The 27,140-nt window shown below is 31.2% G+C and overlaps 1 protein-coding gene across 2 annotated transcripts in view; it reads left to right on the top strand.

Moving 5' to 3' along the window:
- Sin1 (SAPK-interacting protein 1) overlaps positions 1-27,140 on the top strand; it is a 92,861-nt gene that overhangs the window by 35,237 nt on the left and 30,484 nt on the right. The window contains exon 3 of one of the 2 annotated variants that reach the window (XM_043039032.3): positions 17,817-17,892. The exons of the other annotated variant lie outside the window; for it this stretch is intronic. The gene's annotated coding sequence lies outside the window, so the exon portion shown is untranslated. The remainder of the gene's footprint in view (positions 1-17,816; positions 17,893-27,140) is intronic. 2 annotated transcript variants of the gene reach the window in all.

Below are 27,140 nucleotides of genomic sequence, written 5' to 3'. Positions count from 1 at the left end.
ACGTCGACAAAAAAAACGTCAGATGTTGCTATCAAGATTGTAGAAATTTTTAAAAACTATAAATATAAGCTTTATATTTTATAATAGTACTAAATTCAGATCATAGCGATTGCTAATCTTTCACATTTCTATGAAACACGCTGTTCCCAAGAATTAGCCAGGATACGCCAAAGTATGTTCAGTCCAAGGCGGGTTTGTCTTTCTTTTTTTTTTTTAATAGGTCCGTTTGTAATTTTTATTTTATTTTTTTTTTTTTCAAAATTCACAGTACTACATCTATAATTTTTACTTTGAAAGCAAACTAATTAGGGAAGAGGGGACCAGAGTGGACAACTTCAATGACTTTTTTTATTTATTGATCAAATTTTGTATGTAAGTTATCATAGATTGGAAATACTGTACACTTTCATGTGCAAATGCATAATCACGCTGTGAATATTTTAGTGAGCATTTGTATAAGAAGGTTTTTAAGGTACAAAAGTAACTTTGAAATTTCCTCTTTACTATTTTATTAACATATTTTATTCTCAAAATTTCAACAAAATGTGATATGTTACAAATTACACTGTTTTTACCTAATTTGATATTAGCTTTTCCTCTGTGTTGCATTAAGCTCTGTAGCAACATTACTCTTCATGAAGCTTGTGTAGACACATGGTGGTAAGGCTAGTGCGGGCTTGCCCGTGCTGGTCCTATTCAGCTTGCAATGGAAGAAATATGAATCAGTTAAAAATATAACACATTTGATTTATTTATTATCTAAATTGGAATGATTCTGAAGAATGTTATACCTTTACAAATAGTAGTTTTAATTTCAAGTAAAAAAGGTAGCACTTAACCTTTATATTAATTCGTATTTCAAAGATTTTGTTCAGAAAATTTAGATGATGTTTTATATAATTTGTTAAAACTATCTAATTCAATATAAATAAAGTAGATAGCTAAGTTTTTAAGATATATTTATTTTTTGCAATACATTAAACTAAAACAGAACAACAGCGATTGGTGCCGTCTTCTGTTTTGCGAGTAGTTCGTGGAAATATAGCTAAGCCATGCACTCCATGTGTTGTCTATTCTGATTGTTTCATCATCAAGTTAAAATTGGTTATTAAATTTGATTTTACTTAAAATTGGTTCTGTGTTTCTCAATGCAGCGTAAAAATGCTATCAAAAAAGTAACTCAGCCGAAAAAAAAATTAAAAAAAAAAAATTAAAAAAACTCAAACAAAAGCCACACGTGTAAATGTGAAAGTTTTATGTTTTTGCTAAGAAATTGAAAGGCAACAAACTTCTCGACAACGCTGATTCAATAAAAATTAACAGCTTTATGTATTTTTTTTTTTTTTTCAAAAGCTCAAATTTCGATGTGAAAGGAGTTTTACTTCGATTAATTTTCTTCATTTATGCAAAATTATAAGTACGAGTGGATGCCGGGTTTTGATAATCTAATAATTAAAAATGGCAAAAAATGCTCATAGCAATAAAAATAAAAAATTCACCTACAAGGAAAAATTATAGATAAAATGTAAAAAAAAAAAAACAAAATTGTAGATAAAATTGCATTGGTAACTGAGCAAAATTATTAGATTTAAATTTTGTCCCAATAGACTTAAGAACTAAATCTGTATTAAAGCATTAACAAAAACTTGCTACATAACTTTGCATAATTGTCATCCTGTAATTTTTAGCTTTAATTTTAAAAATCTGTCTATGATTAAGATTTAAAAGTGATTACGTACCAATGTTGTTCTGCAATTGTGTTACGTTGCAAAACAAGTGATAAATAGTTATGAAAAATTTAACTACTGTTATAAATAGGTCTTTTCTGAAATCTTACTGAAATATAATAAAACTAATTATAACGTGGACTTAGGAACAAAATTTAAAATATTTCTAAAAATGTCTTTTCTTTTTTTTTAATTGAAAACTTGAAAATTTGGTAGGAAAAATAAAGGATAAACCTAGATGGGCTGGGCTTCTTTTTGTAAAAAATAAGCCGGTTTTTTTTTCTTACTTTGGTTTAATCATTCAGATTACGTAAACTTGACATAGTTCTCCTTTTTTTATTGCTTTGAGAAACAATCACATTATTTCCAAAAATTATGGAGAAACATCGAGAAATATGTCTTCCCATTTTCCAGTATTCATTCTTACTCGATTGGAAATATAGATCATCCTATAGAGATGTCCAAGCCAGAGGGTAAACTAGATCAGTGTTCTGCTATCATTCCGTCAATTTCCATTTGTACTATCACTTTTAGACGATTTGTATTCCGGTCCCAATAGAAACGTATTCCTTATTGGTTTCATCCTTAACTGATTGATCATTGATGGATTTCGAGTGGACATGTAAATTATGGAATAATTTATTACACAGCTTTCGCAGTATAAAACAGCATTAGTTTCTAACATGACTAATTTTTTTCATAAACTAAAATGCTTCCATATTTACACATAATCGAAATTACAAAAGTAGTATTTCATACGAATTATTTCAGACATTATCAGTTTACGTCCTATTAGTTGTTAGTGTTAAGGCGAAAACAGTGTATAGCTGCTCCTTTTCTTACTAATGCGTATTTTAAATACTAGTCCTTCATTTAATACATTATCCTTTCTTAATAATGTTGCGAAGTAGTTAAGTATAATTGAAGGTTTGAAGCACAATAATTATGAGTCACATTTTCAAATTGTTTAGGAAAGCCGTTTTCAAGAACGTTGCTAGTGAAAACATCTCATTCCATGTGAGTAATGAGAGGTTTCTGTGTATGAAGCTGCTATTGAGTGAGAATTCCAGAAACTTGTAAAATATCTATCATGAAAAAAAATAAAGCGAAAAAATTTGACATTTGAAAAAAATCATATAGTTTATCCTTATAATATGCCCTACTTCTATGAAGTTTCCCTAAACTAGAAATTAAACTACTATTGTTTTTTTTTAAATTATAAACCTATACAAATGTGTCGTTTGAAAAGCGCTAAAGGAAATCTCTCTTTTTTAAAGACCGCTCAATTTTCATTTAAAATAACTTGCAGAAATTCTGTTGTGACACAATATTTAGAAGTTTAACTTGTTACCATCATCCAGGGCTGATTGTGCTCCGGAAAAAATCCGGATTTAAAAATCATTGATCACAGAAGTTTCCGGAAATCAAATTTTCAAAGGTGGAACTTAAAAACACAGTTTATTTTATTTGTAAGGGAGGAAAGACAGAGAGATACTTTATAAGCTTATATTCATGATTAATATTCATTTTTTATCAGTAAATAGTTGTTATAATCGTAAACTCAAGAAAGACATATTTGTATATTTTAATTACTTCTCCAGGTCATCATAGGGTAGGTAAAATTTTTAATATATTTTAAGTAAACTAAGAAATATTGAGAAAAAGGAGAAAAATCTTGTTTAAATTTTTTTCTAATTTTTCAATTTAAACTCAAGAAATTTTCCGGAATTTTGACTTGGGCTCACAATCACCCCTGATCATCTGAAAGTTTTATTAATGACAATTCTGATAGTTGTCTGACGAAAATAGAATAATTATACTCTCTAGAACGTATGTTGTATTTTTCAACGCTTATTTTAAACAATAATCATCAAAAATTCATTTAAGACCCTGACAATATTACCGCGAATATCTTAGAGCTCTTAAATAGAATTATAATGCATTTCTACGCAGAAGTTTCCCGCCACTAGCAGTTTCTTTTGCCATCAGTTTTGTGAGCTCCAACAAATGTTGATTCGACAATCGACTTAATCGCATTTGCGTCTCACCGAAGACGTTACTGCAGACGTTAGAATATGATGGGATTGAGCGCATTTTGGGTGCAAAGCGCAATTGAGTCGATGGGCGACGATAATGATCGGCCGTGCTTCATAATAACATTGATGGTTTTCACATGGAAATAATCCTCTCCGAAATTACATCGTATTTCGGAAGAGACCCCCGCGGGCTGCCATTTTGGAAGTCATCCGTGCAGGATTGCCTTTCGAATGCAACAAAGACTGTTAATTATGTCCTTCTCTTTTTTTTATAACTTTTCGCCGCCATTTTTTTTATTTTAAATAAGTTTTCGAAAATTAGTTTTAACTCTTTCGGAATGTTTTTTTCTTTGTGTTTGATGGCAACACAAACGATGAGAAAGTACATAGCTTATTTAAGTTGATAAAATGGCAACTGGAAGTGAATCGTGTGTGTTTTTGTTTCGCTCCTTGCGCATCGCTCTTGCGTGTCACGGTTCGTATTTTGGGTGATGATTTAATTTGTCACGCCTCTATTGTGTTCGCACGCTTTGTTACGCTATTTGTTTGTTGTTTTTATAATCGAAATGTCTCACTTATGAAAGCAATTTTAAATATTTTTATTTTCCAACCTTCGATTGATTTTTTCTTTGCGTTGCTTAAATTGGTATTTACTCGAATCGTTGCTCAAAAATAAAGTAATTTACAAAACAAAACATTTTTTTTTAACGCTAAGAACACAACTAATAAATAACAGAACTAATAACAGAACAGAAACTAATAAATAAAATGTTGTTATTGAAATAAATCGAATTAAGTATTAATTCACCATTACGGATTAGATAATTATAAGTTGCTTTGTTTGTCATATTGGCAACTTCTTTCAAATCAAAATTAATTATAGGATTTGAAGATATAACTCTCTTTTAAATGTAAAAAACAAAATTCTTGTTTTATTCACTGACTTCATGTATGTAATAAAACTATATAGCGATGCACAGAGCAGAGTACAAGTTAAACATTGCGATTTTTCTTGGGGAGGGACTTTTTATATAGAGTTATATTTTCTGAAATAACTTATAGAGCAATTATTTGAATGTCTTTAGAGGTGGGGTACTTCTTAAAATTTTATGATTTAAAAAAAATAATTTTTTTTCTTTACTCGTATATTTATTTAACAGCTTCGAATTCGTTTTAATCAGTTTCTAGTGTGGTACTTAAATAATAACGTTTCTATTAAAATATTTTAACTTATGCGATACTTTGAATCCTTCAAAATGACTAAAACCAAAAAATCTGCTTTTTAACTTCATGTATGTAATAAAACTATATAGCGATGCACAGAGAAGAGTACAAGTTAACATTTCGATTTTTCTTGGGCAGGGGCTTTTTATATAGAGTTATATTTTCTGAAATAACTTATAGAGCAATTATTTGAATTTCTTTAGAGATGGGGTATTTCTTGAAATTTTATGATTTTAAAAAAAAATTTTTTTTACTCATATATTAATTTAACAACTTCGAATTCGTTTTAGTCAGTTTCTAGTGTAGTACTTAAATATTTACGTTTCTATTAAAATATTTTAACTTATGAGATACTTTGAATCCTCCAAAAAGACTAAAACCTGCTTTTTAACTTTTTTATGAAACATTTTAACTGTGCATAATTTTGCTTACTAAGTGACCCTCTACGAATTTCACTATAGAGATGAAGTAAATACGTACATCTTCCTATCTCAGATAGAGAAGCTTCAAGTCATCGTCATCACAAACGTTTGAAATTTTTTCATTGCAATATTTTTCTCACCGAGAAATTTTGCAATCGCAGAGTTTCCTGCTTATGAAGTCCAGATTAAAGGTGATGAGATGCTCAAATCGTTTGCTGAATGGTAATTTAACGAATTAATTCTTTTCACCCTGACGAACTATCATTGTTAAAAATCCGGCTTGAATCCTTGTCAACATTATTGTCAACACTAATTGCCTTATTACAAAGAGCTCGAAGACCAAATAAGTAACTGTTCTTTGCTGCCCAAACTTCTTTTTAGAAAATATACAGAATAACTACAGTGATGGTTTTCTTTTTAGAAAATATACAGAATAACTACAGTGATGGTGGTACCTCTTTTCTCCCTTTTTCGAAAAATGCGAAATACGTATTTAAACATTTCTAACTAAGGTTGATGCACCTTGATCCGTAAGTTTGGTGAAACTTGGGGTAAAAATGTATCAAGCTAATCAAACCGCCTGCAACTTCCAGCTTGTTACATTTGGTTACTATAAAATAAGGTACAATTTGAACTGAAATATCTAAAATTTCATTAAAGATGATCGTTGAACAGCTTTCTCTTGAGATTGTCTATCCAAATAATTAAGAAGAAGAATGAAGTTGAATTATTTATTAGCAATATGTATGTCAACATCCAAGTCGGGAAGACTAATTGTCCGTTTCATTTCTTAACTCTTTTGCAGTTAAGTTTTTGTGATTATTTTTTCGATAAACTATTTGTACTAGTTTAACGAATCGTTTGTTTAAATGCAAGGATCATCTCTCCTATTCCCCCCTCCCTTTTTTTTTACAACTTGTCTCTCTTTCTAAGCTTTGGGAAAATAAAATTTAATTGTCTGTCGTTTGAACTATATTTTTCGCGAGGAAAGAAAAGGGGGAAAAAAAGGCAACTTTTGAAGGCAAGATAAAACGTTTGGCATGCTTGTTATCGCCGGAAAAAGAAAAAAGGGTTAACTACGCCATCCAAATAACTTTCCAGCTAGTTTTACGTTTCCAAGTCTGAAAAAGCATCGTGTTCTCAGTTTTAATTGGGTGTATATTTGAGTGAAAGAAAAGCCGTTCGAAATATAAAAACAACGTCAAAGTTTATGTTAGGTAAAAAAGCAAAAAGATTACTCATTAATACGAAAAAGACCAAAAGTTCCGTTGTTTTGTGTACCTCCTCCCTTTTTCAACTTTCCTAATGAGACTTAACAACGAGCCGTTCGGCACTTACCAAATCGATTAGTGCGATCTCAATCGATGATGGCAAAAATTATCGCAACTAGTCAAACTCTTTTACAGAACCAAGGAGGTACCTATGAAAAACGATACCCCCCTTTTTTCCAATTAGGACTGAAAAAGATACTTGTACATACTATCCAAATGTCGTCTCGCTTTATTTTTCACATTTTTGCTTTCCAGTTCCTATCTCCTTAACCTTTTTTTTTTATTTTTTAGTCTTTCTTATTATCCAGTCCCTTTTCTTTTTCTTTGTTCTTTTTCGGTAATTGATATACATTTAGCAGAAGAGGCCGAAGAGTTGTTTTCGAACTATTTGCTAAAGGAAGCAGATCCTTTGATTCTTTTCGTTTATTTTTTTTAACTCCTTGTTTCGTTAAAGAGGCCTTCCTTTGTCCTTAAGCACGAGCGTTTTAGTCTTTTTGATTGTCGGCGATGGAAAATATTCAATAAGAAAAGTTTACATTTATATCTGTCTTTTGCTCTTTTTAAGTGATTTTTCTCTATTTTTTTTTTTCACCCTCCCTTCTCGTTACTAAGCCGAAAGAAAAAGGTATATGAGAAGAAAATCTATCTTAAATTAGCGATACATTTGAATCACTAACTTAGAAATTTATTTTTCTTTTCTCCCAAGGAAACTAAAAAATAAATATCTCCTATTCCAGTATACAATAGACAATGCCATTAGCCTAATCAGTCGCCCTCCTTTTTTTTTCGGAAATCGTTGCATTTCTTCGAATCGCGCATTAATCTAAATGCTTCAAAAATGATTGCATGAAAGGGGATGGGGATGCAAAGGAAAGCATCATCGCCCAACACCCAAAGGCGTACGTGATTTAAACTTTAAGAATGGACCAACATCGAAAGTGAAATTGGAAGCTAAAATCAGAAGCATTGTTAATGATAAAAGAGGCAAAAGAAAAGACTGCTTTCGTTCATTATAAGTCAATACCATTAGCGTTTCTGCCTTATTAGAATTTAAAGAGATTCCGTCCTATTCTTTATTGTTGTTATAGAATAGAAAACAAATATGCTGCTTAAAGTAATTCTGCTTATTATTCATGCAATTCTCAAATCTATCATATTCATTTTTTGATGCTAATTATGATCATTATTAACTTTATTTTATATCAACCGGTGAAACTTTATCGTTTGATTTGACTGGCCTTTTGCTGCTTTTGAAAGCAGGAGTTAGGACAAGCAAACAGCATACTGTCTTCGAAACTTATCATGAACAAAAGCAACAATAATCACGATAAAGGCACTTTTTTCAATCATAAGTCGATGCCATTAGTGTTTCTTCCTCATCCGAATTTATTCCCGGACTTGATTGACTAATTTTATTTTATTTTATAACCGTCGTTGAACAGCCGACCCAATTTCATGGGTTTACGACTACTAACGTTCAACTCCGTAGCCTTGTAATTTTGAACCAATTCAGAAGACAAGGAAACTCCTGGATCAGTACCCCCAGAGGTATTGATTTGTTGTGGGAACATGGAGGACTTTGAGACTCGACAGACTTAACGTTTATCAGTCACCATTTACTTCACGGGGTGTCTCCGCCCTCCGGGGATCAAACCCACGAACTCTTGGACATGGGCCCAGCTTGCTACCAACCAGGCTATCCCGGCCTAATTGTTGGTTTTCAAACAATGATGCAAGAATGAAGACATGATACAATTTTTGAAACTGTTAAGACTAGCACTTATCACCTTCAAAACGCTCTTATAATCAGAGGCACGTATGTTCATTGCAAGTCAATGCCATTTTCGTTCTTTCCCTGTTAGCGTTCGACACATTGCTGCACACTTTTAATTTGGCGATCGTGCTCGGAAACATATTTTTTTTCCAATTATTTTTTACTGAAGTATGAAATTGATCGTCAATCGCATGTTTGGATTTGAAAATTATCTAACTTTGTCCCAGGTTTTATCAGACCTATAACCGTCAGTTGTTCATAACGATTTTTTTCCCATTGCAAATTATGAGATATTGCATCTTTATTATGTATTACTGAATAAATACCAAATAAATGCATTAGTACACTATGTACTAATGATGTTCCTTTTTTTATTAATTAAAATGTGCAGGATGACTCCAGTCGTCATTTGCCTACACTGGGCTAAAAATCGAACTGTTATAGCTGTCATTTGCAACAACGTGTTTTTAAAAAAAGCTTGCATCCTATTTACCATTGTAGAGATTTTAGAAAGTTAAAGAGAATAGAAAGCAAATGTTTACTCTTAAGTGTATTCATATTATTCTAAAATTAATCAAATCATCAACAAATAAAATTAATCAATAATTAATGCTAATTTTGATTATTATATAAATTTCCTTTAATAAGTAAATCGATAAAATGAAATTATAAAATTTAATCATTGGATTTAGACTGGCCACTCGAATGAGCACTTATCCTGTTCGAAAACACTAATTACTGTTTCAAAAAATTCAGAGTGCATGAGCAAATTAAAGGTTGACTTCGAATACTGATCGTTAAGATGTTATGCAATCTGCAAGTTTGCATAGCATAGTTTATTGAATATTACTACAGATCAATAAAAAATAATGCAAATAATGTTGTGAATGGCGAAAATGTATGGACATACTTCAGAGATAATGTGCATTAGCATGTACCTACTAGGTATTTTAAATTTAACTTACGGTTCTTACGAAAATTATAACCAAAAAAAAATCAGTTAATGTTTTTTAAAAAAAAAATTAATGTACCAAACTTATGTGACAGGGCATACATTTTTTCTAGTTGAGTTTCTGATTTTAGTTCGAAAAATTTCCATCAGGTGGCGTTGCTGATAATAAATATTTAAATGAAACGGGGGGAAATAAAAATCACATTGCAATATTTTCGAAACATCCACTAGAAGTCTCGATTTAAGTCATTAACGTTGTGATGTGATTTTCATTTTTTTTTCCCCTTAACCTCTTCTTGTTTATTTTTGCTTATTTACCATTGGCAACGTCATCTGTCGGAGATTTTTTGAACTAAAACCAGAAATTACGTGAGGAAAAGTTTACGCCCCATCGCTTAAGCTCGGTACATTTTTTTTACCCTTAACTCTTGTTATTTTAAAATACCATAAAGTCATGAAATCCTTAAATTTAATGTGTTCTTATTAAAACCATCATGCCAACGTTTTAAATAGTGCTTGGCTGTATAATTTTAAAAATTTCTTCTATTTGGCTTTGGACTTGCACCTCATGCTCTGTCTAAATGTTACTATGGTTTAGTTGAATGATGCTTAGTCAATCCTCACGGTAGGGATTGCATGAAACTCAATAATAGATCAAATTTTCGTGCAATGTTACGTGGAAAATCAAATTTTTATTCCAAGCTTTAGAGGCTTTACAGATACATCTATGTTATACTCACATGGACTTATTTTTAAAATGTGATGCAAATTAATAAAAAATAGTAATATATTGCACTAATATTAACCGATTGACATTTAAAACAGATAGTATTTCCCTGTTGCTTAGCCAAACTCTACAATTCCTACTACTATTTTGAATTTATTTTAAAACATATTTCTCTTAAAATGTGTTTTCTTTATGCTTTGCTCATTCAATGGTCGGTGTTTTTAATGTTCCTGTTAGTTATGCCGAATAACCTTTTAAAAGAATGGCAATGCGCGCATTTTAATCTTCCGACATCAAAAAGGGATTTTAATTTGGAGAAGGACGGCTTTTCCCTTTCTCTCACTCTCATGTCTCTGATATCCCTTTTCTCACATCCCAGAAATTAATCTCGCACCCAGGAGCAAAGGTGAGAATGTGACATTAAGCTCATTATGTTTGCGCGTAATTAATAGGGTAGCGAGAAATTTTGACAGCAACAACTTGGGGAAGCTACCTTTCGCTCCCTTGCAAAAGTTCCTCTACAAGCCTTCTTTCTGGCGCGTAAAGCTCATCTGGCGAAATTGATGCGAAATCTTCAAACGTATTCTAACCACTTCTGCTTGTGTTTGATATATATAAAGCTTTATTCTAAAATTCGTGGCTAAGGTATTGCAATAAGTACCAGCAGCTTTAAGGCAGCACTTAATTGTGTGCTGTGCTACTGTGTGCTCTAAGGGATCTTTGATGTTTTGTACTTTAGCCTTTAAAATTCACGCATGAGTTACGCAGTTTAATAATTGCATTATGCACTTTCTTGTCTGTTCTTGTTGGGAATAAACTTTTCTTCTGAAGATTAAAGCTGGGTGATTGTGTTCGCATCTATATTCTCTTGTGTTGATTTTCTCTAAGACTGTAGATAAGATCATTTAAAACTGCTTTAACGTTAAGATAATACTTTGCGAATAATTAATAACGTATTTAAGCCGTTCAAGTCTTGATAGTCTGGCCAATCATTTGGATGTTGTTGCGTGGAGGGATGGACAAAAATAGTCCGATTTTCAGATGATACTTGAAATTTTGTCAAACGAAATCATCTTGGTATAGTTTACGCAAACGATGAGTGTCTTGCTTCAAATTTGCTTTTCTACATATTTTATAAATCTTTATTTTGAATTTCGTGGGTAAGATATTGCTACAAGTAATAAGTGCTACTCACATAATTAAATGCATCTTTAAGGCAGCTTTTATAAGTGTGTTTATAGCTTCGATTGATTGTTCATTAGAGGATCTATGATGACGTTTTGTATGAGTCTTTAAAATTTATGCAGTTTAATAATAGCGTTGTGCACTTTCCTGTTTGTTTTTATTGAAAATAGTCTTCTAAATAAATATCTTTTAAAGATTAAAGTTATTATTCAAGGCTTGATTGTCTGGACTACCATTTGAACATTATGGTTGTGTAGAGGTTTGAACAAAAACTAATAGTCCAATTTTTGGTTGATACCAAGATTTGAAAATTTTGTCAAATGAAATCATCTGGTGTATTTTACATAAACGATGAGTGGCTTGCTTCTAATATACCTTTCTAAACTCTTTCTCGAACTTGATTATGAAATTCGTGGGTAAAGTATTGCTATAAGTAAGTGCTATACACTCAATTTCTGTAAATGCGGATAAAAGTAAACGTAGATAACGATAAAAGTAAAGGTCAGCAAAGTATCAAGAAGAAAGGTTAATACTGGGGAGCTACGCGTTAGTTTATTTGATCATGGTGCGTAGCGTTTTTAAAAAGTGCTTAAAGGTGCTTATTTTCGATTTTCATTATTTAAAAGCCCTTAAAAGTGCTTTTTTCATGGGGCGTTTTCAAAAAGTGCTTAATTTTCCCTTTTCAAAAATGAGATTTTTTTTTTCTTGACCATGTCGAAAAGAGTACTTTTCGCATTGCTCTATTCAACGTTTTCACAATGCATTCCACCACAGTCCATTTCGGCGCACCATCTGTCCATAGCGTATGAAAGCACCAAACATTTTACATGTTTTGTAAAATACTTGCGAGTCCATATATACGTCTGCTGTTCTGGGTTCGGTGAGATTATTGCACTCTCATGTGCAACTCTGCTGCATTTTTCAAGATATTCTCAATTCTAGACTTTAATTTCCACCCTCTGATATCGAACCGAAAAATCTCTCGATAATTTTATAATGGCTAATATAATCAAGAAAAGAGTTCTTTGTCAGAAACTAGTTATTTTATCATGATCATTTAAAGTCTTAAAAAATTATTTTGCATTTTGTTAGTGTATATAGTGTTTAAAATGTACTTAAAAGGTGCTTATTTTTTGTTGAAAGATTTGGCTACGCACCCTGTTTGATCCTTTCCGGTCGAGTTCCTTTGTAGTAATAAATACAGATTTTATGAATTCGGTTATTTATAAGCACAAAAGTTCAAATTTATGATACATTCTTTACAATTGGTAAAATTTCAAAAATCCCACTTGCCTTCCCATAAAAAAGAAATTGTCTTTAAAAAATCAAATTAATTTTAAGCAATGAGCTAAATGAATCACTTTTTATAATTCAATCTCAAAAATATTTTAACATAACGTTACTAGAAAAAAAAACTATCCAGTAAAAGGTTAAGACAGAGCGCTTAATTGTCTGTTTAACCCTTTCAGGACCTCGATCACGCTTATGTGATCGCGTGATTCTCCATTCACTGTATCATACATGAAACGAGCTTTTTTTACTCTAACGGCTCAAGTTAATACTGACGTGATACTTACGGAGTATTATGCGGGTCTGAGAAGTGCTTTTTTCTCAATCTGTCGGTTCTAAAGGCATTGAACGGTGCTTTAACGTCAAAGATAATTTACAAATAATTAAAAAAAAGTATACAAATTATGTCATGGTATTTTACATATAGAGCTGTGCATATCAAAGCCAAGATTTTTTTTTTTTTTTTTTTTTTTTTTTTTTTTTTTGAAAAACTACTAATATAAAGGGAGGGGGATTATACCTTGTCGACCTCATCAAATAAAGTTTTGAATCTAGCATAAGTTATTTTGAAAACCGTGCTTCCTTTGCTCCACATTTTTCTTCATAAAAACGAAGTCACTTTTTATTATCGGGTCCCACCTTAACTGACCATTATTATCCTCCCGTTCTTTAATGAAGATAAACTCACTTCTCTTCCACTGATGCCAGTTATAAGAATACTAATAATAGTCGATGAAATTGTGAAATGAGTGGCTTTGTAACTTGATAATGAATACATTGAGCTGCCGTCACTGACGTGATGGAATGAAATATGTACAGGGTTCTGCGTGACAGACAGCCATCGACTTTCAATGATCTTTAATGTTCTTTTCTGAACAGGGGGGCGGGGAAAGTGAATTAAACTAAGCTTGGACTGACAGCTGTAGGGTTTGACGCTTTTAACTCTCCCCCCATTATCTTTATCACGGCATATATTTAAGTATTATTAACGATTCGTATGAGGAAGATTATTTACATATTTGTATTATTCATGTAAATAAATGTAAATGAAATCTGTACGAGATGTTGAGTATTTACATATTTTTGTTGGATGCTTAGTTCTTTATGTAAATTCTTGCTTGGTCTCTCCGTATAATAAAATTATGGATCTATGTGTTTGTTAAGGATGATATAAACAGAGATGCCAACTTGCTCCGGACAGCAAATATCTATTTCAAAGTGGTAGTTTATCAATTGTGATTCTTGGTTTAGTAAAATCAATTTAGTAGATTTTTATCCACCACTATTTCTAAGTAACTAGGAGGCTCCGCCCCCTGCTCGCTAACGCTCGCCAACCACCGAGAATTGCTACGCAATCCTATGTGGTTCACGCCGTGAACCATGGCTCGCTGCTCTCGCTCGCCAATGAACACAATGTTCTAACACAAAGACATAATATATTATCATCAAAGACATAGTATTTTATCATCGAAGACATAGTATTGTACTTATGTAGATGAATTCTACCAATGTTCTTATTGGCTTTTAAAAAAGTATATTAGCTATTTAGATTGCACATAATGAAAAAATCAAAACATTAGCTAAATAAGAAACATATTAGCAAAATAAATTATCAAATATTGCTTCACTAATATTCTGCATTTTAAAGCGTGAAAATTCAATGCATAAATAAACGCGAAATATAAAAAAATTCAATGCATTCAATACAAACACTTAAACGTTTTTTAGACGTTTAGGTAGCTCCCAGTAGAAAAATATCAATTCAACAGCGGCCTTTTAAAAGCATTCTCACATCGATTAATTAATTAATTCCTAATTGAGTTTAAATTAAATATTGTCATGTCTTTAGTGCATGAATCTGAATTGAACAACCTGATAATGCTCACTCTGGTTATTGTTATCTGGTTGCTCACTACGTGCTCTTGCGCGCCGAATCCAATCAATTAAAAATGAAAACTGTTGCCAGCGCGAGAAAAATATCATCGGTTTTATTGATACATACATACGTACGTATTAGCGTTTTATATAATAAGATAGATTTGTAGGCTTATATAATTCACCATTTCATAGTAATGTCATACTAAACCTTTTTAAAAACAAGCAAAAATAGTTAAATATTTGCAAAATTTACTTTGTAGTTATTTACCGTGTTTTTTAATTATTTTGGCGTGTCCGGTGCAGTTGGCATCTCTGTATAAATCTTAACTTGGATTGAAGAACCCCTATGTTTTGAAATTTTCCTTAGAGGATTAACATTATCTCTTTGGTGGAATTCAAATGCAGATGAGTTTTTTTTCTTTTATGTGTTTTAAATTATTACTTTTGAGTTTACTGGATTGTTGGATTACCTATATGGGACGAATAGTTGTGGGTGGTTATGAGCGGTGTGGCTTATTGCGAATGTGATTTTTTTGTTCGATTTCCATCGCTTGATGCATTTTTTTTTAAATTTATTTAAAGCTTCACCATTTCCCAAAATGTATTATAAGTGCGTAACATATTATGTCAAGGTTTTTTTTCACCCCTCAGCTTTGTTGTCTGTTAAAATTAATAAATCATAACCTCACCTCATTATGCTTACGTAAGATTTTTAATTATTCAAAATGTTTTTGTCCCAATTATTTTTTATTTTTTTATTTTTGAAGATTGTTTAAGATTTCTAACAATGAAAGAATCTAGGGATCTTATAGCCTTATATTAGCATTGCTTATACATCTGTTTGTCTACGAAAATGATGAAGAAAATTACCTTTTACTAATAAGTATTTTTTTTTTTTAAATATAAGCACCTAGTTGTCTTTTAGGTGGTTACGTAATATTAAGCGGTTACTATTGAATCTTTCCTAAAATAAAGCTAAAATTTCGATTTCCTAAGAAATAGTATTAATTTTAAATTTTATTTGTGTTTATTAGCTGTTTAATTTATTATTATTCACTTAAACTAAGTTTTTATTATAATAATGCTTATTTTATTCTCTTAGACTATATGTAGTAGTTTTTTTTTTGTTTTTTTTTTCATCCTTTTCTTTCAGCTGTCCATTTTGAGTTATGGAATTTTACTTTATAAAAACTAACAGAACTGTTATTGGTATCCAAATAAATTTTATCACAAATGTGCACACAGATAATCATCATTAGCAGTGTGTAATACGAATATTCATGGAATATATACATATCAGTATATTAAATAAAGATTATTGATAAAATCTTGTGATAAATACGTTTTATTTACAAGTATCTTTTTTGTGAGCTGCTTTACAATATCAGATATCTGTAATATGATTGGCATATGATGTAAAAATTCTAATTCTTGCTTAACAACATGCAACTTCACTCTTTCCATTTCCCTCTGGGATGCCACTTAATCCTCAAGAAAGTCAGCTTTCAACATTTTCAGATTCACCTTTTATTCAACTCCAGATTGATCTCCAGATATCTTAGCGCTTTCAGAAGCAAGATCACATTCTGTAAATCTTCCTGGAGTGAAACGCAACTCTGCAAAGGTGGAAAATAGCTTGACACAGGGACACTGATCCCTGTGACTCTGTCCCTTAATGCTTCCAAATGAGGAGAGAAGGGATTCAATCCGGAATCAATAGTTATTCTCTGGTGTTAATCTCAGCTGAATTTCTCCTTGGGGAATGGGCCTTGAATTTAAGAAGGTCTTTCTCTTATATCCCCATCCCATTTTACCTTAGAAACACTCCCTGTGAGGACTAGGCTTTAATAGGATTATTCGATTTAAACAAGCCATTGTAAAAGATGCATGAACTGCAGAGATAGAAGAGTCGTTGTTGCATGAAATGGATTTACTGGAAACAAGAAAAGGTTGCCTTCTGTGTTGCAAATAGAAGTAAAGATACTGTTTGTGTTGTCTGAGCTTTTGCTTCAACTGAGAAAGTGCCTAGTTTATCGTTTAGAATAGTATATTTTCGTATATCCGACCACAGTTCAGAAAATCAGGACGGTTGGCTGGAGGTATTGTGTTAAATTTCTCTGAAATACCAAACTTAGCTTTCCAATTGAATCCAATTAAATATTTTCAGATTCAAAGGAGGAAATTATAATGTTCCAATTATTAAAGATGTGGAATTGTGAGTTCTCGAATTTATTTTCTCGTTGAGAATCGATATTTAATTCATAAAGATAAGCACGTAAATTGGTATAATTAATTTACAAGCTAGTTGTTTAACTAGTACTTAATTTATAGTTTAGCATACTATATTTTCTTATTTCCGACCACAGTTAATAGTTTTCAAGAAATCAGACCGCTTTGCTAGAGGTACTGTGTTAAATTTGCCTGAACTGCCAAATTTAGCTTTCCAATTGAATCGAATTAAATATTTTCAAATTCAAGGGAAGAAATTTTAATGTTCCAATTATTAATGTTGTGGAATTGTGTCTTCTGAGTTAGTTTTCTCGTTTAGAACAGATATTCAATTCATAAGGATTACCTAATAAATTGGTATAATTAATTTGCAAGCAAGCTGTTTAACAAATGTGTAGATATAAATATTCTTTTTCTCTTATAAATTTGCATTTTACTAGTCGTGGTAAACTTTTTTAAGTTTTATAAATACTTATAAATGGTGTATCATATCCTGGTTATACCCCTAGTACTCTTGCTACCGTTTAATCAGCTTTCCTAGTACCGTTTTTCATTTATATTTAATACAGTACAGCCAATTTTGTCTTTTATTTTCATTAACTTTATATCGATTTCAATTCGATTTATAGGACCATTTTGACGAGAAATATGGCTGTTTCCCTTTGAAGTTGTCAATCAGTTACAAAATTATGCGAAGATGTAAGGGTTAAAAATCGAATTCCATTTAAATTTTATTTTTACTTATTTCTCACCATGTTATTGAAAAACATATTTGATACTGTTTCAATATTAAATTGAATGTTAAAGCTAAAGCTATTTATTTTTAATTAAGGTTTAAATCCAGAAATTCTTGACAATCAAAATTTTCTTTTCTAATGAAGTTGCATATGAAATAATAATTAAAATGTATACGCATGTAAACATTTTCGTATAAGATCAAAGCTTGGTTAACATCTTAGGAACCGTTTGTTGAAAAAGATGCTTATATCTAACATGATAATTGATTAAACGATTTATTATTTCCCACGTATACTAATTTTTTTAAATATTTCTTAATTGATCATTTAGTATTAAGTAATTAAAGGACTTTTTTATGCATAGGAAATCGCTCCGGGTTTTTACTACCATAATGAATTTCATGCTGTACGAGACACTGGATCAAAGAAATCCCTAAACGGTAATGTAAACTTGTTAATTGTAGTTGGATATAGCTAACTAGACTTGAATATTTTGAAAATATATTTTCTCAAATCATACAAATTAAACGAAATTATGTATTGAGAATAGTTATGTTTTATACATTATACAAAACTAAACGAATATTTATTTTTTCAATTTTTACAAGCAGTCATAGTAAAACTAAGGACGTGAACGTAAAAGTAGTAAAACTGAAGTAAAATCTAGAGTTTTTCTATCCGTTAAATATTGCTATAAACCAGGGGTTTTCAACTTACATGAGGCCGGGGGCCGCAATTAAAAACACCAGTCAAATGGCGGGCCGCAAAATTTTATATAGGACTCTTTTATAATTTGAAAGAACATTAAGTATTACTGTCAGATTTTTACCAAGTTGTACAAAACAAAAGTATTGAATTACAAATTAAAATAAGAAGTAGATTTTTACAAATATTTAATTGCATGTTAAAAAATTCTGGCTACAATAACTTTAATGTGCACCTATATATTAAACAATTTTAATATGTAACAGACATCAAATTGTCAAGATATAGAACTTACAATTATTTAAAACCCATATAGATTTTTGCGAAAATTGTCCACAAAAAATGACAACTAATTTATTTTAGTTCGCGGGCCACAAAGAAAGGCTTCAGTTGGTAACCATTGCAATAAACTAACGAAATTGAAAAGCTCAAAATTGTGAGTAATCTCATTCAGTGTCACACAATAACGCAGAGGAAATTAAATATCTTTAACATAATGAAAATATCAAATAAATGTAACAATAATTACAAATAAATAATCTATAACAAATTACAAATAAATAATCTATAATAAATAACAAATTACAGATCCCCCGAAGTAGCTCGATTGTGATAAATTTTTAATATCGTGAGATGCCTCGATCAACAGCATTATGCTAGATGATACTGAATACAGTTAATCTTAATTTTAATGGGATGAACTGCTAAATACATGTTTTGCTTAATCAAATAACTGAAGGTTTCATGGAAGCACAACAAAAAATATTAAATAAAAAAAAAAAAAAAACATTGGAATTGTTTTGGCTTTATTATATGTGTTGATATTTGTTCCAGTTTTGTGCATGACTTTGTAGTGTTGTTCAATACTGATTTGTTGATTCGTTTTTTCACTCCATATGCCAAACGGGTGATAACAAATACATTTTAAATGTCAATTGAGACTATATTTTTAAAGAGTGGTGGTTGTTAAATTGACATCTTTTATATTCTTTTTGTGAAAAATATAGAAACGATTTTCAAACACCATTTTTGTATATTGGCTGCAGATTTTCATGTGTTTTTTCTTAAACCGTTTTATGTAGTGTTTGCTTTAAAAAAATAAAATAAAATAATTTGACTTTTATAGTTGACATATACAGGGTTATTCATAATTCCCTCCCGGGGGGAACTGGACTATCACAATGATGTGCCGTGTGACCAAGGGTTCGCACATAGAACACCTGTAATGTATGTAAGTAAAACTTGAATAGTTTCGGAATAATTTCATATGTTTCTTTTTTTTTCATATTCGTCTTCCTTTTTTTTACTATAACGCTTCGAAATCCCGGGGGGAATTATGAATAACCCTGTATGTATATAAAAAAAAATTTCTATAGACTGAATTAATAAAATCAGAAGAGAATAAAACCTAAACTATATATCATGACGTCGAAACATAGCTAGAAACTCAAAATTCAACTGCTGTACGGAAAAACTCTGCTATCCCACATACAGAACCAATTAAATTTAATACTTTTACCCTCACAAAAATCCTTCGATATAAGCAGAGAAAAATAGGAGAGAGGGAAGATGGAGAGCAAAAGATGCTCCTCCGCATCAACGAGTCAGTGATCATTCCCCGCATCCTTTCTCCCAAACAAAAGAGACACCGATGCTTGTAACTCATCATTTGCATTGACCGTTAATGACGACTAATCTGATGATAGAGCGGGGCCCACGGCACCCTAGGGACACCAGTGCACGGGGCCCTTGTTAACTAATGAAGTTCTCCCTTGCATATGAGACGGTTATTTTATGGTTTATTACTAAGACTAGGCAGCTAATAGCATCCCAAACTACGCCTTGTTCCGAACCTTTTTTTTTTCTTCTTTCCTTTTTAAATGCGTCCCTCCATCATGCTTGCTGACTTCTCATTTGCCTGCTTCGGAAAAGAAGCATATTTATTGCTATTCTTTCCTCCCCTGACTGCAAAACCTAATTTCGAGGGCGTTCGGTCTTTGTGGAAATTAAGTTTTATTTTTAAGGCATTTTTATTTGTTTGCGGTTATTATTACGAGTGGAATAATTTTTTTTCCCCTTCCTGCTTCGAACTGGAGTTGTACCCGAGCGACTAATCCTGATGGGCTGGAAACGAAAATGAAAATATCATATTGCCGATGGAGGAAGAGTAGCCAGAAGTTACGACGTAACTGGATGTTATGATCCTCTCTCTCTAACAAACGAGATATTAAATAGATGAAGTTGAGGGCACTTTTTGACACAAAATGAATATTTAGAAGGACAGTCATTGCAACTTGGAATTTCTTTTTTCGATTTAACATAATTAATTTATTGAAGAAAAAAGACCAGGGGAAATGAAATTGGCCGTTACTTACAAAATAGCCTTTTATATTTGCAGAAATGTGGTCCAAAACTAGGCATAAGGTTCAGTGGAATAATAAGAAGCATGTGCAAAGTATGCAGCAATGCTGCGTTTGTCGTATAGATTTAAGTTTCTATAAAAAAGAAATTTTAATAGTTGGATTCATCACTCGTAGTTCGGTAAATAAGTTTTTGTTTGTAGAATATTTTATTTTTCCCTATTTTGAACTGGACTGATCATGATGAGTTTTAAATTAAAATATCATTTTTCCGCTGGAAAAAGGTATATATAGAATTTACAACCGTCGTATTGTTATGTTGAGGTCGCTCACAAACGGAATATTAAATGGGTGAAGTTAAGAGTCATTTTTTTCAATACAAAATGAATATTTAGTAGCGCAGGCATTGTAATGCAAAATTTATTTCATCGACTTCGTCTAAATAATTTGATGAAGAAAAAGGACTAGGAAAAATTAAGTTGGCAGCTACTTACAAAATAGTTTTATATTTGCCGAAATGTGGTCTAAAACTAGACATAAAGGTACGGTAAAATAATGAGAAGTATGTACAAATAATGCAACTATGCTTCGTTTGTCGTATACATCTGAGTTTCTATTACTGTTTTAAATAATTACATTCATCACATGTTGCCCGGTTATCTCAAAATAAAAAATTAAGTTTTATTTTTGAAGTATTTTTATTTGTTTGCGGTCGTGGAATATTTTATTTCTTCCTATTTTTAACTGGAGGTATACCAGTGCTACTGATCATGATAGGTTTTAATTAAAAATATCATCGGAGATAGAAGAATATTTATATGGAATTTACTACCATCGTTACCATGTTGTGTTCAGCTAGCTCGCGTGTGAATTATTAAATTGAAGTAGCAAAGGCAATTTTTTGATATAAAATGAATATTTAGTAGCCCAATTATTGTAACGTAGAATTGCTTTGTTCAACTTCATCTAATTAATTTGTTGAAGAAGAAGACCAGGGAAAATGAATTTGGTAGTTACTTACTAAGTAGCTTTAACGTTGTATATAAATGTCAAAAGTAGGCATAGTGGTTGGCGGAATTAAAAGAAGAGTGCACAATTCATACCACAGATATATTTAAAAGTAGTACCCTGTTTTATGTTTTATTTTTTTCACATATATGCTTCTTTTGTGCTTTAGGCGTGTGTATTGTTAGATGCTTCAAGTTTTGTACTCTGAGTTGATGTGCAAATTTTTTAAATCCTATGTATATGGAAGATTTATGTTATGGATATATAACCGTAGTTGACTAGCCGAATCAATTTTGGGTTTACGACTACTAATGTTCAACTCCGTAGCCTTGTAATTTTGAACCCAATCCAGAAGACAAGGGATTTATTAGATCAAGTAATGAGAGAAATTTGTCTTCTGGGAGGAGTTTTTGATGGAACTAACCGCATTTGCGTTACATGGAGAGGAAAACCAGTCTAACGGCAAGGCGACTGTAGCCCATGATCCATCTACCACTTAGGATATTTTACGTCATCACAGGTTGGTGTGAGCCCGGTGCGGAACTCGTATCGACCAGCCATCGCTGGAATTCGAACCTGGTTCACCTCATTGGAAGGCGAACGCTGTATCCCCTAAGCCACCACAGCTCATGTTATAGATATGGTAAAGAATATATGATTAATGATATATGAAAAATTGTAGAAAATACATTACAATAAAGTTCTTTGATAACCTCTCCTTAAGTTGCGCTCTATAGTTTGAGAAACACAAGTTAAATAGGTAATATTTTGTTTGATGAAAACTAATCAAGCCACTATTTCTACATTAATTTTGTTATTTTTTTTATTTACTTTAAATGTATGCTGCCGGTGTAAGGAAAAATAAATAAATAAAAAATAAACCTGCATTATTAGATTTACAGTAAAATTCAATGCATCAGAACTGAATTCAAAAATGTGACACATTCTTATCAGGGTCATTATAATTTAAAATCAAGGATTTTTTTTTTTCTAGAAATAATAAGGCTTAATTTGAAACCAATTCGAACTTTTTCAGTGAGTTTGAAATTGTCTTAGAAAATGTTTCACTTTGATATCACAATTTCTAAAACGGAAAATATTCGACGAATTTTAAACTATTAAAAATAGTCGAGGAAAGAAAAAAAAGACATTGGGGACACCTTAGATTGGAATAAATTTTAAAACGTAAATTATTTTTATTTAATTATTTTTACGCATCAAGCGGGTTTTAAAATTAAACACCTTATTTGTTATAAAACTAAACTTACTGGGCTTTTTACCATTTTTTAAAAATATTATTTAAAAAAACTAAGTAAAAAAAAAGGTTTTCGCGGCGGTTTCACTTGAAATAAATTTTTGTGTATTACATATGTAAATAAATTTTTTAAGGTGATTGCATCACGTTGTAGATAAACATATTTACATGATGAAAATGTTACTATTTATTATTTATATGAAAAGAAATTTTCGATTATTTTTTTCTTTAAATTTTTTAATTTATTAGTTTTTTATAATTTGAAAAGTGTATTAAAAATGATCATTTTGTGACTATATAAATAATTCCAGTATATCCATAACCAATATTTTAAAGTACTCTTTTATTTTCTACTTTTAAGCAATAAAAGTAAATCTTTCGAAGAAAAATAACTAATAAATGTTTACCAAAATTTCCGGGTTGTCCTGGAATTTTTATAAAAAACAATTCTTTTGAGTGTTTCCCCCCCAAAAAATAAACGACAATTAAACGAAATCATTTATACTAAATGTTCTTTTAAATGTGAGAGCAGTAGGACTTCTTTTAAACCGGAAAAAAACTGTTCAAAGAAAGCGAACGCATTCTGCGCGTCTAATAGTCATTTAGCAATAATTCTCTAATTGGTTTCAAGCAATAACTTCGTTATCGTGCTAAGTTAATGGGGACCACCGGGAATGTATGCTTCTAAAAAAAAAGGCAAGCTTGGCAGCAGCGAAAACAATGTTATGCAAAATGGTTGTAGTTAAAAACACGAAGAATCGAGAATTGCGTTTACTTAAACGTCGGTAAATTCTCACTTCTCGTTAAAGAAAAAAAATAGAACATTTTCATTCCCCCACGATGCGGAGGATATCACGATCATTGAAAGAATGGAACACAAACAAGCCTTTCATTCTTCGGCCGTTTGATTGGGTAGACTTTATGTTCTTTTCTGTGTAATTGAAAATAAATTGCGTTTTCAGTGTCACCACTATTAGCACGGATACTGCCGAAAATCGGTGATGGCTAAGAAACAAGTGGTGAACAACTCCATCTAGTTCACGAAATTGCATAATGAATTCACGAACATTTCATCAATGTTATAGGGGTATAAAGCTGGGACTAATTACACAATCTTCTAAAGGGTTGTACCGAAGTAGTTTTCTTTTATTAAAGGATGTTTTTAATTTAAATTTACTTTTTTACTACAGTTCAGCGAAGGTTAAAACCCATGTTGGACCACTGTCCTATTTATAGGACAGTTTAATTAAAGGTGAATAAAATGAAGGAAATGTTAAAAACCAACATTAAAGTCGTCCGAAATTATTTTGGATTGACTAAATTTAGCAAATTGTTGGAGAAAAAATGGAATTTGAAAAAAAAAATTGCTTTAAATTCACCTTTTTAAAAAGTTTCATAATTTTAATCTATTAATTAATAAGGATTTTTTTTTTTTTTTTTTTTGTGAAACAAACATATATAGTTTTTTAGTTGATCATCTATGATCATAAATACTGCAAGCATTTGACGAGTATTTTTAAACTCTTCTCTAAATAGGACAACGGTCCCAATACCCACCATTTTTTTAAATGACTTGATACTTCTAGAAATTGCATTCATTGAATTTAGAGAAAAACTAAGTTTCCTGAACATGGGTTTGTAGCTGAGCATGTGCTACAAAGAAAAAAATCAAAATGGCCGTCAAAGACAATGTCAATTAAAATCTTGTAAAATCCTGTTACAATTTGCAAATTGTTCGATGTTGGACTAAGACTGTTTTTCAGTTTTCCATTTATAAAAATATTTTTTGTAAGGTAAGTCAACCTTTGTACCTTATGGTAGTGTATTGCACCGTTATCCTATTTATACAACAGTCTGTGTTTTTAAAAAAATATTTAATTTTTTTTTTATGTGTGAAAGTACCTTGTTTGGCCAAAGGATAAATAGGAAAGGGAATCTTGTTTGCCAAGGTACCTTGGATTGTTCATGTTTCAATATTTGTATGTTTTTCCTTTGGTTATTTTTATGAGTGGTCCAATAAGGGTTAACCTGGATTTTTTACTAAAAATGTATTTTATAAATGCTTTGGTGGTGTGCTATGCGATTATAATTATTTAGTTAGCATACGTTTAGTTGATCAGTCAATTACTGTTTCAAATTATTAATCCTGTGCTTTACCGATTTGTTTTCCAATTTTTCTTTTATCGAAAATCCTAACTTTCGTTGCATTTTATATATATGCACTAATGCATAATTTCAATAAACATTGTTCATTTCAAAACATGTCGTTACGTCACGGTTTTGTTCTTAGCGTAGATTTTGGATCGCGACTTGAGAAGGTTAGGAATCGTTATCTTATTCGATGCTAATATGTAGTTTCATTTTTTTACGCTTCCTTCTCTTGAGTTTTTAAATAACACATAAAAAAGTGGAATTTCCAACTAATTTTCAGGTGTGACATATAAAGTAGTGTTATATGCATCAGTTTTAAAGACAAATTAGAATGCTTTTTTAATTTCATTTATTCGAATTATAACTGCATATTAGTAGTAGTTCTTAGTAGCTGATATTTTAAGTATCGTTTTCATTATGAGCAACATAAGGAGAATTCTTCTAAAGAATTTTCTTTTTTACCTCCTATTTAGCCATTGTTCAAAATTTTATGAACTGGTCTAAGAGCAGAAAAACTGATCTAACAAATTTCTTATTTTTCAAATTTCTGAAAATGTGCAAATTTACAAAAGGGACCCCCGGGATAGCCTGGTTCTTAGGGCACTGAGCCCATGTCCAAGAGATCGTGGGTTCGATCCCCGAAGGCCGAAGAATGGTTACTGATGCACGTTAAATCTGTCGGGTCTCAAAGTTCTTCATGTTCCCATAACAAATCATACTTCTGGAGGTACTGATCCAGGAGTTTGCTTGTCTTCTGGATTTGTTCAAAAATTGGAAGGCTGTGGAGTTGAACATTAGTAGTCGTAAACCCAAAATTGGGTCGGCTGTTCAACGACGATTATATATATATATATAAAAATTACGAAAGAGCTTTTTTTTTTTTAATCAAAACTCGTGTTAAGACAACAATTCTGAATAGATTCGAAATTATTATCAGATTTGAGATGCACGCGTGCATTGAATATTGCGCTAAGAAAAATCTTAAAAATCATCAAGATTTTTGGATTTTGTAAAAATTAAAAAATTCCTATCACTTCCGTCCTTACAGTGTTATAAGACTTCATTATTATAGCTATTTAGTTATTGCGAGTTTAAAGGCATCTATCGAACCACTTAATCTTAATGATGTCATCATATTTTAAGATATGATCCGTAAAAAACATTTCGATATGCTTTTGCAATCTTATTTCAGCGACGTGACGAACTGTTGTTACTTTATCTATAAATTTATTTGCTTATCTATTGCTATTATTGTCTTCATTATTTTAGAATTGTCAAGGTAGCATTTTTCTCAAAACGATTGAAACCGGAAATGCATTTTGCCACAGAAACTTCTTGCCGTACGAGACAGATGTCCCGATAATGCCCCAATTTTATTAACGCCTGAGAAAATTTTTGGAAGTGTTGTAAGAAATGGCAAATTAACCACTTTCTTAGCTCGCACAAATGCATCATGCCCAACTTTTACGTTTTTGCCATAAGCTGTCAGATTTCCGCTGCGTGTCAATTTTTATCGCAAAAATCTCTCAAACATAGTAAATTGGATTTATTTTAAAATACATATATGTTCTTTTATTTCTTGCAACATAAATCACAATGAGGGTCATGTTTTGCCCGTTTCTTTAAGTCAGATATCATACACTTATGTTTGTGAAAATCTCAACACCGTCTGAGAATTATGCAAATTTAACCAAACTTACATGAAATGTAAATTGAGATAAGACATCCGAATGATTAGAATTACAAAGCGATTGCGCATGTACTACAATTGCACATATTTATTTGTACAACTATCAGTAATATGTGAAATAAATTTTCAATCCCTTCATAGTGTTGCAATTTTTCTAAATATTAGTATATTAATGGGGAGTCTTCAGTAAAGTATAGATTAATACAAAATTCGTTTTAGGGGGGGGGGATTATACCATGAAGAGACGAAACTTGGTAAAGAATCGAGGAAAATTCCATGAAATGAACCGATTCCAGATTCATATCCAGGTTTTATGCAATAGATTTTTCGAAGACGAGAAGAAAAAAAATATTCCATGGAACTTCATTGTTTTCTCGGTTTTAATTGTTTGTAGCATTTTTTGTTTTACAACAAAATTGCTTTCTAAAGCAACTAGTCTCAGACTGACCAGTTGACCCGTGTGCCGTTCCCATTTGAATCAATTTTTTGGAAAATTGGGCTGAAGTAAATGTTATACAA

Source organism: Parasteatoda tepidariorum, chromosome 10 (assembly GCF_982258835.1).
Source record: "Parasteatoda tepidariorum strain Cologne lab strain chromosome 10, Ptep-v5.0, whole genome shotgun sequence".
NCBI classification, from domain to species: Eukaryota; Metazoa; Arthropoda; class Arachnida; order Araneae; family Theridiidae; genus Parasteatoda; species Parasteatoda tepidariorum.
The sequence above is the reverse complement of the archived record's forward strand: the minus strand, read 5'-3'. Positions and strand labels throughout refer to the sequence as shown.